The following is a 13,279-nucleotide window of genomic DNA, read 5'->3' as shown; positions in this document are numbered from 1 at the left end:
GGTTGGGCAAGGCTATGGCTGGCTGGCTGGCTGGCCCACACTCGCCCGCCCGTTCCCACGCCTCACCATCCGCCGCCGCCACACCCGGCCACGCCCACACCCTCACGCCCACCCCACCCGCGGACTCCACCCACCCACCCTTCATTCCTTCCATTCATATATAGGCGAGGCGATAGGTATCCAGGCCCTCACGAAGCTCTCTTTTTTTTTACGTACAATAAGACACGTGCGCGTCTTTGTCAATCCATCATCTCGTCCATAGAGTGAGTCCAGTCAGCCGCGACTGCCAACAAAGCCCGAGACAACGCTTTCAAGGATTTTTGTGGCCCAGAGATCGCTCGCTCACGTTTGGTCTTAGTTGCTTTCACGTGAATGTTCAGATAAGTAACACTGCTTATTATGAAAGTACGTGTAGATGATTTCGTTGCTGATAAAAGGGAGAATCAGTATGAAAGCTTAATGTCTGGCTGTCCCGAACTTCACTGAAAGCATCTCTACCCTACACTCACTCTCAGTATGTGTATTGGAGTTATAATATCATGCAGACACCAATAACTTTATACTGCCGCCTCCGCCAACACCAGCGCGAGTTTATAGGGAGAAAACTGGGTTAAAGTTTGCATCATGCTAAATATGGGAGGGATTTATTACGGAGTTCCTACCTGGCGGCGATGTGCAGAGCGTTGCGTACTCCGATCATGGTACCCACGCGTCAGGGTTCGTGGGTGCCGGGAAGGCTGACGGGCACTATATAAGGCAGCCCATTTTTCCATCGTCCCATCCAGTGCTGCCAGATGAATTAGTGCGGGAGGAACAGCTTGGGCACGCCTAAGAACTGATGACCTGGACGACGGACTGACCACAGAGTATACGAGTGAATTGGGTGGGCATATACAGCCTCTTCCAGTTTCAAAAGGGTCAGTGATGGTATTCTCAAACGACCAAAATGTATATCAGCTGAGTTCTAATTAGTGTTTATTTAGGTTCACGGTGCAGAAGAAGGGCCAAACTATCACACCAGGGTCATCAAACTACCTATGGAAATGCCCCAAACTCCTACGAAGCCTTGTCAAATACATGAGCATGGGCGCCGAAATGTTTTAGCATACGGCTCTCGGAAACAAACTTAACCATCACCTACACCGACTTTGATATTTTTCTTCAGCACCTCTTATCTTACTTTTACGACTAACATGAAGCTGGGATTATTTACCTCTCTTGGTGTGTCTCGAAAAATGAATAAAATAAACAAGCCACAAGTAAACAAATAAACTAGCAGTAAACGACAGGGCGTGACCAATCCTGAAGCCTTTACGAGTTGAGTGCTCACGCTATACACTACGCCTCGCCCTGGACCTCACTTGCGACTCCTCATGACCTTTAAACCTCTGAAGGATAAGAAGACCCCAGAGCACCCACACGGCAGACTCATTTCTTAGCATTCCTGTCATTCTGTCTTCCTCCACGTTCTCACAGGCCCATACCCACTCTGCGACCACCCACCCAGGCACAACAGATGGGCCTCGGCGCCTATAGATTAATTAATATTCGTGCTGCGAGGGCCAGTAATTATCTTAGGCCGGAACAATTAAGATCCATTAGATAGAGTCTCGGTAACAGGACTCCGAGTAAGCCGAGTTTGTTGTTTTAGCCGATCATTAGTGTAAACAGCGTGGACACCTTGAAGCACAGGTTAATGAACGAGAGAGAGAGAGAGAGAGAGAGAGAACAGACAGACAGACAGACAGACAGAGATAGACAGACAGACAGAGAGAGAGAGACAGAGAGAGAGAGTCGAAAGAAGAAAGAGAGAAAGACGAGAGAAGAAAGAAAAAAAGAAAGAAAGAAAGAAAAAAAGAATGAGTGAATGCAATAAAAAAAGGAAGAAAGCAACAGACACACAGAGAGAGCGGGTATGGTTAAAGGAATGCCAAAGTCGTTACATGGACGTCACAAGGAGGGGCCGCCATCGCCACCCCCTTTGTGTCAGCCAGATCCTCGCCCCGCCGACTCATTACCCTTCCGGCCTCTTGACAGATTATTGGCTGAAGGAATTGAGGGACATTCTTCGTTGTGTGAGCGAGGAGAAGAACGCAGAGAACTCACGCGTCTTCTTGGCTCAACTCGAAACGCTGCCCTTATGTACGAAGGTTCTTGAGGTCATATTCTTAAACATTTCGGCGCGGCGCCTAATTATACCTATTTAAAAAGGCTTTCGTAGGAGTTCTGAGCGTTTTTAAAGAGAGAAAATACAGACTCTTTGTACATGGGTGACCTGAAATGTGTAAAATTTTAGTAAACTGTCATCGAAGTCAGCTTTTATAAGGTGGATGAAAAAAGTACTTCATTACGCAAAGATAGGTAACCCTTTTTTTTATTTACAGCAAAGAAAGCAGCTCAAGGGCAAAAAAATAAGCGAGGAGAAAAAAGCCCGTTAATCACTGCCCCATAAAAGAGTGTACAGATGAGCGGCCAAAAGAGAAGAAAATATCCGTTTATCTTTTTATCTCCATAACTATCTATCAATCTGTCTATCTATCTCCTCTCTCTCTCTGCCTATCTAATTCAAAAGCACGAGATAAAACGGCAAATAATAAAAGAAAATAGCATACTCAAACGATCTGAAAGTTTTATCACTCTGCTGGTAGTTTAACCATTCATCTATGACGTGAACCTAAAAAAAGCACTCATTAAAACCCGGTTGATCGCCTTTCCGACCTTTGGCATTAGTTGATATGAGAGGAGAAGGCGTTTGAAATTACCGACCATTATCTCAGTATTCTTCAGACTTTTCTCATTCTGACCCAATTATTGATAAAGCAACGCCCTAATGACTCTCTTTGAAGCTTCTTTGCGGTATGAATTAAGAAGTGAGTGCATCCCGTAGTCTGGTATAGTAGCAATCCACATACATTTTTTTCCTTCCGAACTTAGAAAAAATCAAATGTGCTCCATCCCATCCACGCCCGACCTATAGCCACCGTTCTGAGTTGCCTTTCCGTGTCCTCAGCCAAGGCCAACCCGCGTATGCCACATGAGGCTATGGGATAATATAGCAGCAACATGACTACAACGAACCAACAGTAGACAACTATTTTGCACTCCTACTGTCCTGCCTCTTCCCCCAACTGTACTTTCTCCACTAACCCACTTCTTCCTCTTTTTGCTATACTCTTGATTAAAAAATAAATAAATAAAGCATATGTGTGAAGCTGAGGGCGTCGTGTGTGTGTGTGTGTGTGTGTGTGGAGGGGAGGGAGTAGGGATGGTGATCGTGTGTGTGCGTTTGTGTGTGTGTGTGTGTGTAGAGGGGAGGGGTTGTAGGTCCATGCGTGTAGAGGAGAGGGGGGAGGGGGGCAGACAAAGTAACAGCCGTCTATGTAACTCAGTACCGCCCTGTTATCCATCACACCGCGGGGCCGACCTTTAGGGACTGTCAGGCTTACTTACGCTCAGCTCTTTTTTACGAGGCGTTTTCAGGCTTACTGCTCATATATTGCTGTTTTTTTCTCTCACGCGCATAGGTATGTACTCTCTCTCTCTCTCTCTCTCTCTCTCTCTCTCTCTCTCTCTCTCTCTCTCTCTCTCTCTCTCTCTCTCTCTCTCTCTCTCTCTCTCTCTCTCTCTCTCTCTCTCCATTTAGCTTTTAGATCGTTAGATTATATTATTTTCTTTTATCATGTGCCGTTTTATCTCGTGCTTTTGAATTAGATAGGCAGATAGAGAGAGAGAAAGATAGATAGACAGATTGATAGATAGTTAGGGAGATAAAAAGAGAGGCTGTGAGCTTGAAGAATGCGATCTCATTAAAATTCCTTCAGTGCCTCATCTATTGTCCACTGCATCACCTCGTGGCGCGCAGCTGACGAGGGAACACACCCACACACACCCCCACCCACACATGCTAAATTAATAGTCCACCATTCCTCTTCCGGACCGAACACCGTATGCGAGAAACCCGACGCGCCACCTAGTGAGAGAGAGAGAGAGAGAGAGAGAGAGAGTATATATGGGTGACCTGAAATGTAAATAGTAAAACTCTTATCGAAGTCAGTTTTATATCACTGTCGTTTCCCGCGGCGCTCTTATAACCAACATGTAGTATGGCATAGTTGGTACAAGTACATCATTACGCAAAGATAGGTAACCCTTTTTTTAATCGCGTGCCCCTCGTGGCGTACCCCTGCCGGAGAAGAGGAAGTAACCGAGCGTTGGGAGAGTACCGAGGCGATGATGCGGTGCTACGCTAGTGGCCGTACAGAGCGCCGCACCTTCACCTCTGACATTCGGCGGCGGCTCCGATGATGAGGCACCGCGGCGATGATGAACAACACGGGCGGGGCGGCGTGCGTTCAGTCTTCCTGTGTAGCAGTCGATCTTGCAGAGAGTGTGGTGTAGTAGGATGGATTTGTCTTTCCAATATAACACTTGAGGCGGCAAGGATTACAACGGTGGTGCAGGGGCGACTTTCAAGTGTAGCCTATAATATATCACTTTTATAGTAACTCCTCCTCCTCCTCCTCCTCCTCCTCCACTACTGCAGCAAAGGGAGGGTGGTGTCTGGTGGAGGGAAAACTAATGATGCCGTTATTAGATTAGAAATTCCACAAGCGATCTGTGAACTTATGGCAGCAACATCTTGTTACTATCGTTTGTTTACATGCTACAAGAGCACATAATCAATACACAGTCATATTAGACCTCTCATAAAATCGTTTTTATTTACGCCATGATGATTTGCAAAACGTTTTCAGTTTGTATTCAAGGAAGTCAAGTTTCAGGTGTTTTTTTTTCTTCTACTTTGTTAGAGATCTGTCGGCTTGGTGTACTGGAGATGGTTGTGAACTTTTACAGAGAACGTTACGCCATTCAGAGGGGAAGCGAAAGTGTGCAGCGTGGCACCAGAGCCCGGCAGGGGGTGGCAGCAAGGGAGGGACGACAAATGAGGTACTCCATTCATGGAACTCAGAGTCAACTTTGTATTTCACAGTTTCACATTAAATTCCAAGGGTCAAAATGGAGTTAATCCCGGAGGAATTACATAACCTAACGTGTGCCCTCAGCTTTACCATCAGGTGGGTCTTCTAAGAATCCTCAAGATTTACTGAGTTTTATAAAAGACAAACGCCTTAGATGCCACCCACGATTCATTGCATCGTTTTGTTCTTGTAGGCATTCATTCAGCAAGTTCTTAGCGGGTAACCAAAGTACTGTTACCGCCCAAGGCTGAACGGTGGCCATGAAAGGCGGGCGTGTGGATAAGGTGGTCAGCCCAGTAGCTGCAGCAACCAGACCAGCAGGATCAGCTTCCCTATTTTTTTTTACTTGTCGCCTCCGCCAGCCACCTCAATTGATGCCGCTAAGACCAAGAGCTGCTTTTCCTGCCTTGCTCTGCACACACCTCACACCCGACAGTTTATGCCGCTCAGCACCTCAACGTGTCGCCTGTCACACACTGGCACCTTGCACCTCGTATACATCATAACAACGCCAACACCTACTGCGGCGAAGGCTTCACATGTTTTCACTCTTGCTCAGGCTGCGTAACTTTTTATTTTCCTTTTACTGCATGAAAACAAAAATATTGAACATGTCCCAGAGGCTGATGATGATGAGTATGCGGTATGGTTAAGAAGAAAGGGCTTGGATATTAGTAATAAAAGTAGCGATGAATATTAGTGCAAATGAAAAAAAGATAGAATGTTGGCCCTCGTCATTTTATACCCAGGTACATTTGAAAACGAGATCGGGATGAATATAAAATTGGTCGTAAGAATACTTAAATTTCATGTTAAGTATCCGATTAAAAAAAAATGTTAGCAGTGGTGTTTGCATCTCACATGCCGCCATGAAACCTGTGCTCAGGGTTCTAAATAGGATATATTAAGAAAACACTTCATGGACCTTGAGATATCAAGGCTGAAGATCAGCGGCACTCTCCAAATATTATTCCGTATGAAGCCTGAAACGTTTCGGATTCAAAACACATGATAAAGAAAGACCACGTGAACTCAACAACATCTTGTACTCAGAGTATCACAAGTCCAGTGAGCGGACCGAGTGACGTCTATGACTCAAGAACTACGTGACCTCAGGGTGTTTAGGATTCAGAGAGAGAAAAAAATCAAGAAAACAACCTGTGTCTGGTACTCACCATGTAGGGAAGGTGGTTGACAAGAAAGCAAAGCGCCGCCACGGCCAGGGTCGTGCCCCAGCGAAAGTCTGAGGCGGGCGTGCGGGCGGCGACTCCAGTCCTGTTGACGCCCACTCCCTTCTGCAACCTGTTGGGCAGTGCGGGCGGCGGCCTGTGGGGCGGTGGAGGGGGCACCAGGTCCGAGGTTGAGGAAGCTGTCTGCATAGCTCCGTGCGCCCCTCCCAACCGCCCCGACGACGCAGTGGACGAGGTTGTGGAGGCGGAGGAGGCCGCGGCGTGCAGGGCTGAGTTTTGCCTCCCGCCACTTGAACTGGTCGAGGAGTTGGTGGCAGTGATGGGCGCCATGTCAGAGTGCGGCGATGACTCGGTGCAGCCGCGCCCCGCCTGCACCACGCCCATGCTCACACTCCCGGCCACCACGAGTAGTCCGTACACGCTTAGCACAAACAGGGACAGGCGGATGTGGAGGGCGTGTGGCATGAAGCTGCAGTGTTCGAAGGTGTCGGGGGCATCGGCCGGGCGGGCGAGGATGGCCGCCACGCCCACCAAGGCGGCGATGGTCGCCAGCACCGCCAGGTGGTACCGTATCTGGTGGCGCCGCACGCTGAACCGGTACTTGTAGGGCCATTGACTGGTGAGGCGCGATCAACCAGCAGCGACGCCACCGTGGCCGCTTGAAGAGTCCGCGTGGCGCCAGGCTCCAGACGAAGGCCCCACAGGCGGCGGCGGACTCTGGTCTCATGAGGCTGAGGAGCGCGAAGGCAAACACCTGAACTGCCATCAGCAGCTCCTGTACAAACACTGCCAGAAGGAAGAGATCAACGGAGCGCCACTGTCGACGGTACGAGTGGAAGACCCCCAGCACCCAGGCGCATATTAGGAAGATGAGGGGCGCTGCCGCCGACAGCCCTATCCAACTGTAGGTGAGGGACCGCATGTTGAGGGTGAGGAGGGTCAACGCGGGTCAGCTGTGGCCCCGCCCTGCCGTATGGTCGGGTCCACCCCTCTCAACGAGACCACCATTTTTTTCGATCTTCCATATTTACCCGTGATTACTGTGGTCTTGGGGAAGGCATGGCTACTTCCACGCGACGCTGTCTCAGCCAGGAACTCTCGCCGTCCACATCACAGACCAAAGAGCCTCCGGGTGGGCGCTGAGGAGACGTCTTCCTTCACGGGGGTGGCTGCTGGCGTGCTCCCTCGTCCTGTTCATTTACAAAGGCGCCGCAGACACACTCCGTCCTGGAACAAAAAGGCAGCACGTGAGCTTCATGTACACAGCAAATACTACGAGTCTTTTTATATGACATGTTTATCTTCGAGCCTTCAAGACAGTCACCTGTGTTTGGCGTGCCCATAAATCTTGATGCCATTTGTAACGCGTCATGGCGTCCATAGCAAGGCACGTATTGAATGTATATAATGCTTTCTCTCTCTCTCTCTCTCTCTCTCTCTCTCTCTCTCTCTCTCTCTCTCTCTCTCTCTCTCTCTCTCTCTCTCTCTCTCTCTCTCTCTCTCTCTCTCTCTCTCTCTCTCTCTCTCTCTCTCTCTCTCTCTCTCTCTCTCTCTCTCTCTATCTCTCTCTCTCTCTCTCTCTCTCTCTCTCTCTCTCTCTCTCTCTCTCTCTCTCTCTCTCTCTCTCTCTCTCTCTCTCTCTCTCTCTCTCTCTCAAACACACACACACACACACACACACACACACACACACACACCAATGTTTTCAAAGGACACCATAATAATCCCCTCGTCAGAGAGAGAGAGAGAGAGGAAGGAGGAAGGAGAGAGAGAGGCGGAGAGGAGAGAGGATGGCAGTAGCAGCGTATACACATAATAACAGTGACAGTAGAGCGACGAAATATGCGTGTATCGCGTCACAAGGAAGTAACTCACGGAAAACCCACGAGGCTCGCCAAACAAGGGTCTTGCACTCAGTTATTCTGTGCAGTCAGTCAGTCAGTCAGTCACTCCGCCAGCCTTCCGCGTTCTGCCCCACCGCTGCAGTATTCCATAGCCGCGGCATTGCATCAGGCGGTGTGCATGGCCTGGCGTGACGGTGCGTGAAGGCGTGAAGAGGCAGGAAGAGGCGTGCAAACCCCCGCCGCGCGCTCCACTTCCCGTCCAATGTTGACACAGGAGAGAGTGTGACTGGCTGCGGTCGTACCCACTTCCCGCCCCTCTCCCCCCCGCCCACCCATACGCCCCTCCAAGAAGCGTGCCTCGTCTGTCGCCGAGTTGCCTAAGGTCGCTCACGTTACTGATATACGCCATAACGTTCATTGGGACGACGGCGGAACTGATGGGTGGCAAGGAGAATGTAGACACGCCAGCAAAAGGATGTCCGATCATCATGACATAAAGCCTAACAACGCCCATCCTTTGTGTCACTTTCGCGTCACCGATGTATTACCACAGCTTCAGGTGCGACACCGGACGCGCTCATAGTCACGGGTGGAGAGGAGCACATGGACCTGCCCGCAAAGAGATGCTCCACTACCAAATGTATATGTTTAAATCTAACAAAACACATTTCCCTCACCGTCGAGGCTACAGTTATCTGTCTCACTCACTCTGATCTGTTTCCTGATACCCCATTCGTTCCGTGTGCAGGATCCTGATCCCTTCCCGCGTGGCTGAACCCAGGGCGTCTCACCTTTCGGGTCGTGGTTGTTACTTCCCGTAGCACCATCACTGCTGGCCACCCTCCCTTCCTGGACGCAGCAGGAGGGAGCACACGCAGGAGAAAGGAGGAATTGTGTTAAGCTTTAAGGCGGGCGCCCGCATGCGACTGTAAAATCGTACGAGTGGCGTGTTGGCTAATAATATGCCACATGGGAACCTGTTCCCTAAAGCAACCCCGCCGAGCCATTACTTCTTGTCTTTATTTTGCAGCGCAGGAAGACAGGCCAAGGGCTGCGACGTGAATCCGAGGAAAGTTAACACTACGTAAGGCTTCACTAATAGAGAAATTGGTTGTTTTCGCTATAACTGGTCAGTCGATCGTCGTGACATTGCCCTTCATGTCCCTGAGTCAGAAATTAACGTTTTATTTTTCTTCTCTTTCGTTCCGTGTACCAGATTTGCAACCATAACCCTTTGTTTAGGCGTTTATTTCCTTTATCTGTATTGAAATTCTTTACGTTTTTATTATTATTATTATTATTATTATTATTATTATTATTATTATTATTATTATTATTATTATTATTATTATTATTATTATTATTATTATTATTATTATTATTATTATTATTATCACCAACGACATCATCATTATTATTATTATCATTATCAGTGGTAGTAGTAGTAGTAGTAGTAGTAGTAGTAGTAGTTGTAGTAGTAGTGAGTTCTGATGCTGTGGGAACGTACATTTACTGAAAAAGGATATATGAAATGTGAAGAGAAAGTATACCAGAAAAAATAAAGTAAACTAAATGTAAACGGGTTAAGTTTAAACCAGGAGACAATGTATAAGAGAGAGAGAGAGAGAGAGACGAGACGACGAGACGAGACGAGACGAGACGAGACGAGAAACAAGCTAGACGAGAGAAACAAGAAACAAGAATGTGAGAGCTGCATAATAAAAGACTAGACGAAAACTGGCTAATTAGTGTCTGAGGAAACCGGCGAGGAGTGGCGAGCAAACAGACTTCTTATCAGACTCTGGACCCGGTTTCGGCCCTCGCCCTCGCCCACGCTTCGGCTCGGCTTCGTAAAGAGTGGTGCTGCTGCTACCATCCGTCCACCTCGTGCGGCTTTCACTGCGTCGCTTCGGGTCAAGAGAAGTCTGAGTGTCGTTAGGTACACGCGGCGTTGAGGAGGAGGAGGCGGGTTAGTGTCGTGGTTTTTTTTTTTTTACAACAAAGGAGGCAGCTCAAGGGCACACAAAAAAAGAAAACAATAATAAAAAAAGCCCGCTAATCGCTGCTCCCATAAAAGAATCAGAAGAGGTGGCCAAAAGCAAGGTCAAATTCGGGAGGAGAGGTGTCCTGATACCCTCCTCTTGAAAGAGTTCAAGTCATAGGCAAGAGGAAATACAGATGAAGGAAGATTGTTCCAGAGTTGCTGTGTTGCTGTTGTTGTTGTTGTTGTTGTTGTTGTTGTTGTTGTTGTTGTTGTTGTTGTTGTTGTTGTTGTTGCTGTAAACGAAGCAGGCTCAGGATAATATGCATGCTGTAACGTGCAGCTCTCACAAAGAAACCAGGTGCCAAGAATAATTTATAATTGGCAAAGAAATTTGGTGCCAGGTATTGTCAAATTTGCTTTCATGTGTGTCCTGATGTTTCCTTCTTGTCTTGAAATAACCTAAGTCATAGAAAGTCAAGCGAAGATTGTTACTGACCAGGTAATGCAGACGGCGATTCTTAATCCAAACTATTTCCATTATTTCTTCGCGAAAAAAATAATATAGACTTCTGAAGTCCAAAAGAGACAGTGATCCCATCTTCCACCATCGCGCACCACAGCAAAGCGCACATAACACACACACACACACACACACACACACACACACAACACACATATAACACACACACACACACACACACAGGCAAAGACTTCGATCAGCACAGATTAACAAAATAATAACTCCAGCTGGTCCACTCGTCGGTCCCTTTCTAGACGGAGTTATGCGGATGGTATGACTATGACCGTGCTATCCCGGCCAATCGAATACCCACGCCGGACAGGTAGAGGTCATAATGTTTCATGAATGTAATAATTGCATGACATTCCCATTCTGACTGCGTGCAGCGGCTTCCTTCATTCACGCTGCGTCGTTAGTGTGGAAGTGTGTGATGAAGTCTTCGGGTAATGAGATGTCTGAGCATTATACGATGTTTAATTATGATGAATGAGAGAGAGAGAGAGAGAGTAATAAGTCCTATAGGTTCAGAAAGCGAGTATAAACGCCACAATGATCATAGGCGTAGGATCAGGATGTGTGTCACCGGGTCTTGAGGGGCTGGAGAGAAGAATTGACAGTCCACCCGCCTCTTCTTTTTCTTCCCGTCATCCCCTTCACCCCTACCTCCTCCTCCTCCTCCTCCTCCTCCTCCTCCCCTTCCTTGTCCCCCTACCCACTTCACTTCCCGTTTAACCCGACAGAGAAAGTCTAATATTTGTTCAAAGGGTCCTCAGAGAAAAACACACCACCCACCACCACCACCACCACCACTACCACCACCATCACCACCACTACCACCACCATCACCACCCCTCCTCTTCTCCTGTCACCACCACAACTCCTCCAACTGTTCCTCCTTCTCTATCTCATCTTCTATCACCACCTCCACCACCATTAGCATCTCTAATACTCCTTCATCTCCTCCTCCTTCTCCTCCTTCATCACCATTCATCATCATCATTATCACCACCGCCACCATCATCATCACTATCATCTTTTAACATCCGCATTGATACTCTTGGCTTGGCAGATGACAGCAACGTGTTTTGAGACTCAGAAACTTTCGTATTACTTTGAAGCTTGTAAAAAAAATAGGTTTGAGGTCTTGTAGTTTAATATAAGTTCTGTACAAAAGATAATCACATACAAGAGCGAAAGATACAGTTTATTTTGTGTATGTGTTTTTTGGAAGTCAGAATCTTTCGTCCTATACCTTAAAAAAAATGGTTAAAGTTCTTGTAATCTAAGTTCTGTACAAAAGGTAATTACGTGCAAGAGAGATAGTTTATTTTTGTGAGTTTGTGTTTTCATTTAGCTTAACGAACGTCTCAGCATAGTTATATACTCACCTTGTAGTGTTCTAGTGTATAAAGAATAAAATAAACTAATAAATGGAATAAGGAAACTGACCATGTCCCTCAACAGAAATCGAGTCTTCTACTTTCTGGCCCCGATACCGCGAATATAACGTGTGTGTGAATCATAACTTGACCTCACGCCGCCACCACCTGGAGGGAAAGTGGAGATAATTAAATTTACCTCATGTTGGTCAAGTTTCAGTGACGCAAAAAGTAAAGGAAAATGAGGTTGCTTGATACATCGAAAAGTCAGTTTTAATTTAAGGAGCAGGAGGAGGAGAAAGAGGAGGGGTAGGAGGAAGAGGAGGAGGGGGAGGAGGAGGAACACAAAGGAACACAAAAGAAGAACAAACAACAGCAGACCTGATGGTCCTTACGAGGCTGTTTGTGACAAGCTACACTAACTATCTAATCAAAGGTGGAATGAAGGACAGCAAAGGCGAAGGCTCCTCCCCACCCCCCCATCCCTCCAGCCAAAGCTGGCAGGAAAGGAAAAGGAACCATGCAGCATGGAAAAACTGCATGGAAATTATGTAGGAAAGAGGAAAGAACTACCATTACTGCTACCACTAACCGGGCGATAAAAACGGACAAGGACACCAGTATTCGAAAGAACTTAACGTTATTACGACAATGAGTAATTTCTTAGTTACTGGTTGGATTCAAAGTACTTGTCTAATCTATTCTTGAAGGCCGTAAATGTTGTACTATCAACGACATCACAGGGTAGAGAACTCCAAACATTAACGACTCGATTGAAGAAGAAGTGTTTGGCTTCGTGCGACGAGAATCTTTTACCACTTATCTTGATATTGTTATTTCTTTTTGTTCTATTTGATCGATCAATTGTAAAGTAATCTTCCGCATTAATATCACTGAATCCTTTAACATTTTAAATACTTCTATTAGATTGTCTTGCATTCTTCGTCTTGATAGGCTGAATAAATTTACTTCTTATAGACTTTGTTCATAAGATAAATTTCTCAATCTAGGAATAATTTTTGTTATCCTCCGTTGAACCCGTTCTAACTTTTCTACGTCTTTTCTGTGATAGGAAGACCAGAACTGTACACAGTACTCTATATGGGGTCGAACCAGCGAATTATACAGTTTTAATACTACTTTTTTTCGATTTATTATTAAAGAATCGTCCGATGAAGCTAACCAATTTGTTTGCGGTTTTAACTACCTCTGAACAATGCTGACCGGGCCTTAAATCGCTTGATATAGTGATACCAGGATCCTTTTCTTTATTTACTGCAGAAAGTTGTTGGCCATTCATAACGTACTGAACGCGATTGTTATTGTTTCCGATGTGTAACACTTTACATTTGTCAACGTTAAATTTCATTTGCCATTGACTGG

At 46.7% G+C, this 13,279-nt stretch overlaps 1 long non-coding RNA gene and 1 pseudogene across 2 annotated transcripts in view; one reads left to right on the top strand and one right to left on the bottom strand.

Annotated features, from left to right (window-relative positions):
• LOC127004887 (uncharacterized) overlaps positions 1 to 13,279 on the bottom strand; it is a 142,183-nt pseudogene that overhangs the window by 88,618 nt on the left and 40,286 nt on the right.
• The window catches only part of LOC127004918 (uncharacterized), a 135,876-nt gene that overhangs the window by 107,107 nt on the left and 15,490 nt on the right, over positions 1 to 13,279 (top strand). The gene's annotated exons all lie outside the window — the stretch shown is intronic.

This window comes from Eriocheir sinensis, chromosome 3, assembly GCF_024679095.1.
Source record: "Eriocheir sinensis breed Jianghai 21 chromosome 3, ASM2467909v1, whole genome shotgun sequence".
In the NCBI taxonomy this organism is placed as follows: Eukaryota; Metazoa; Arthropoda; class Malacostraca; order Decapoda; family Varunidae; genus Eriocheir; species Eriocheir sinensis.
The sequence above is the reverse complement of the archived record's forward strand: the minus strand, read 5'-3'. Positions and strand labels throughout refer to the sequence as shown.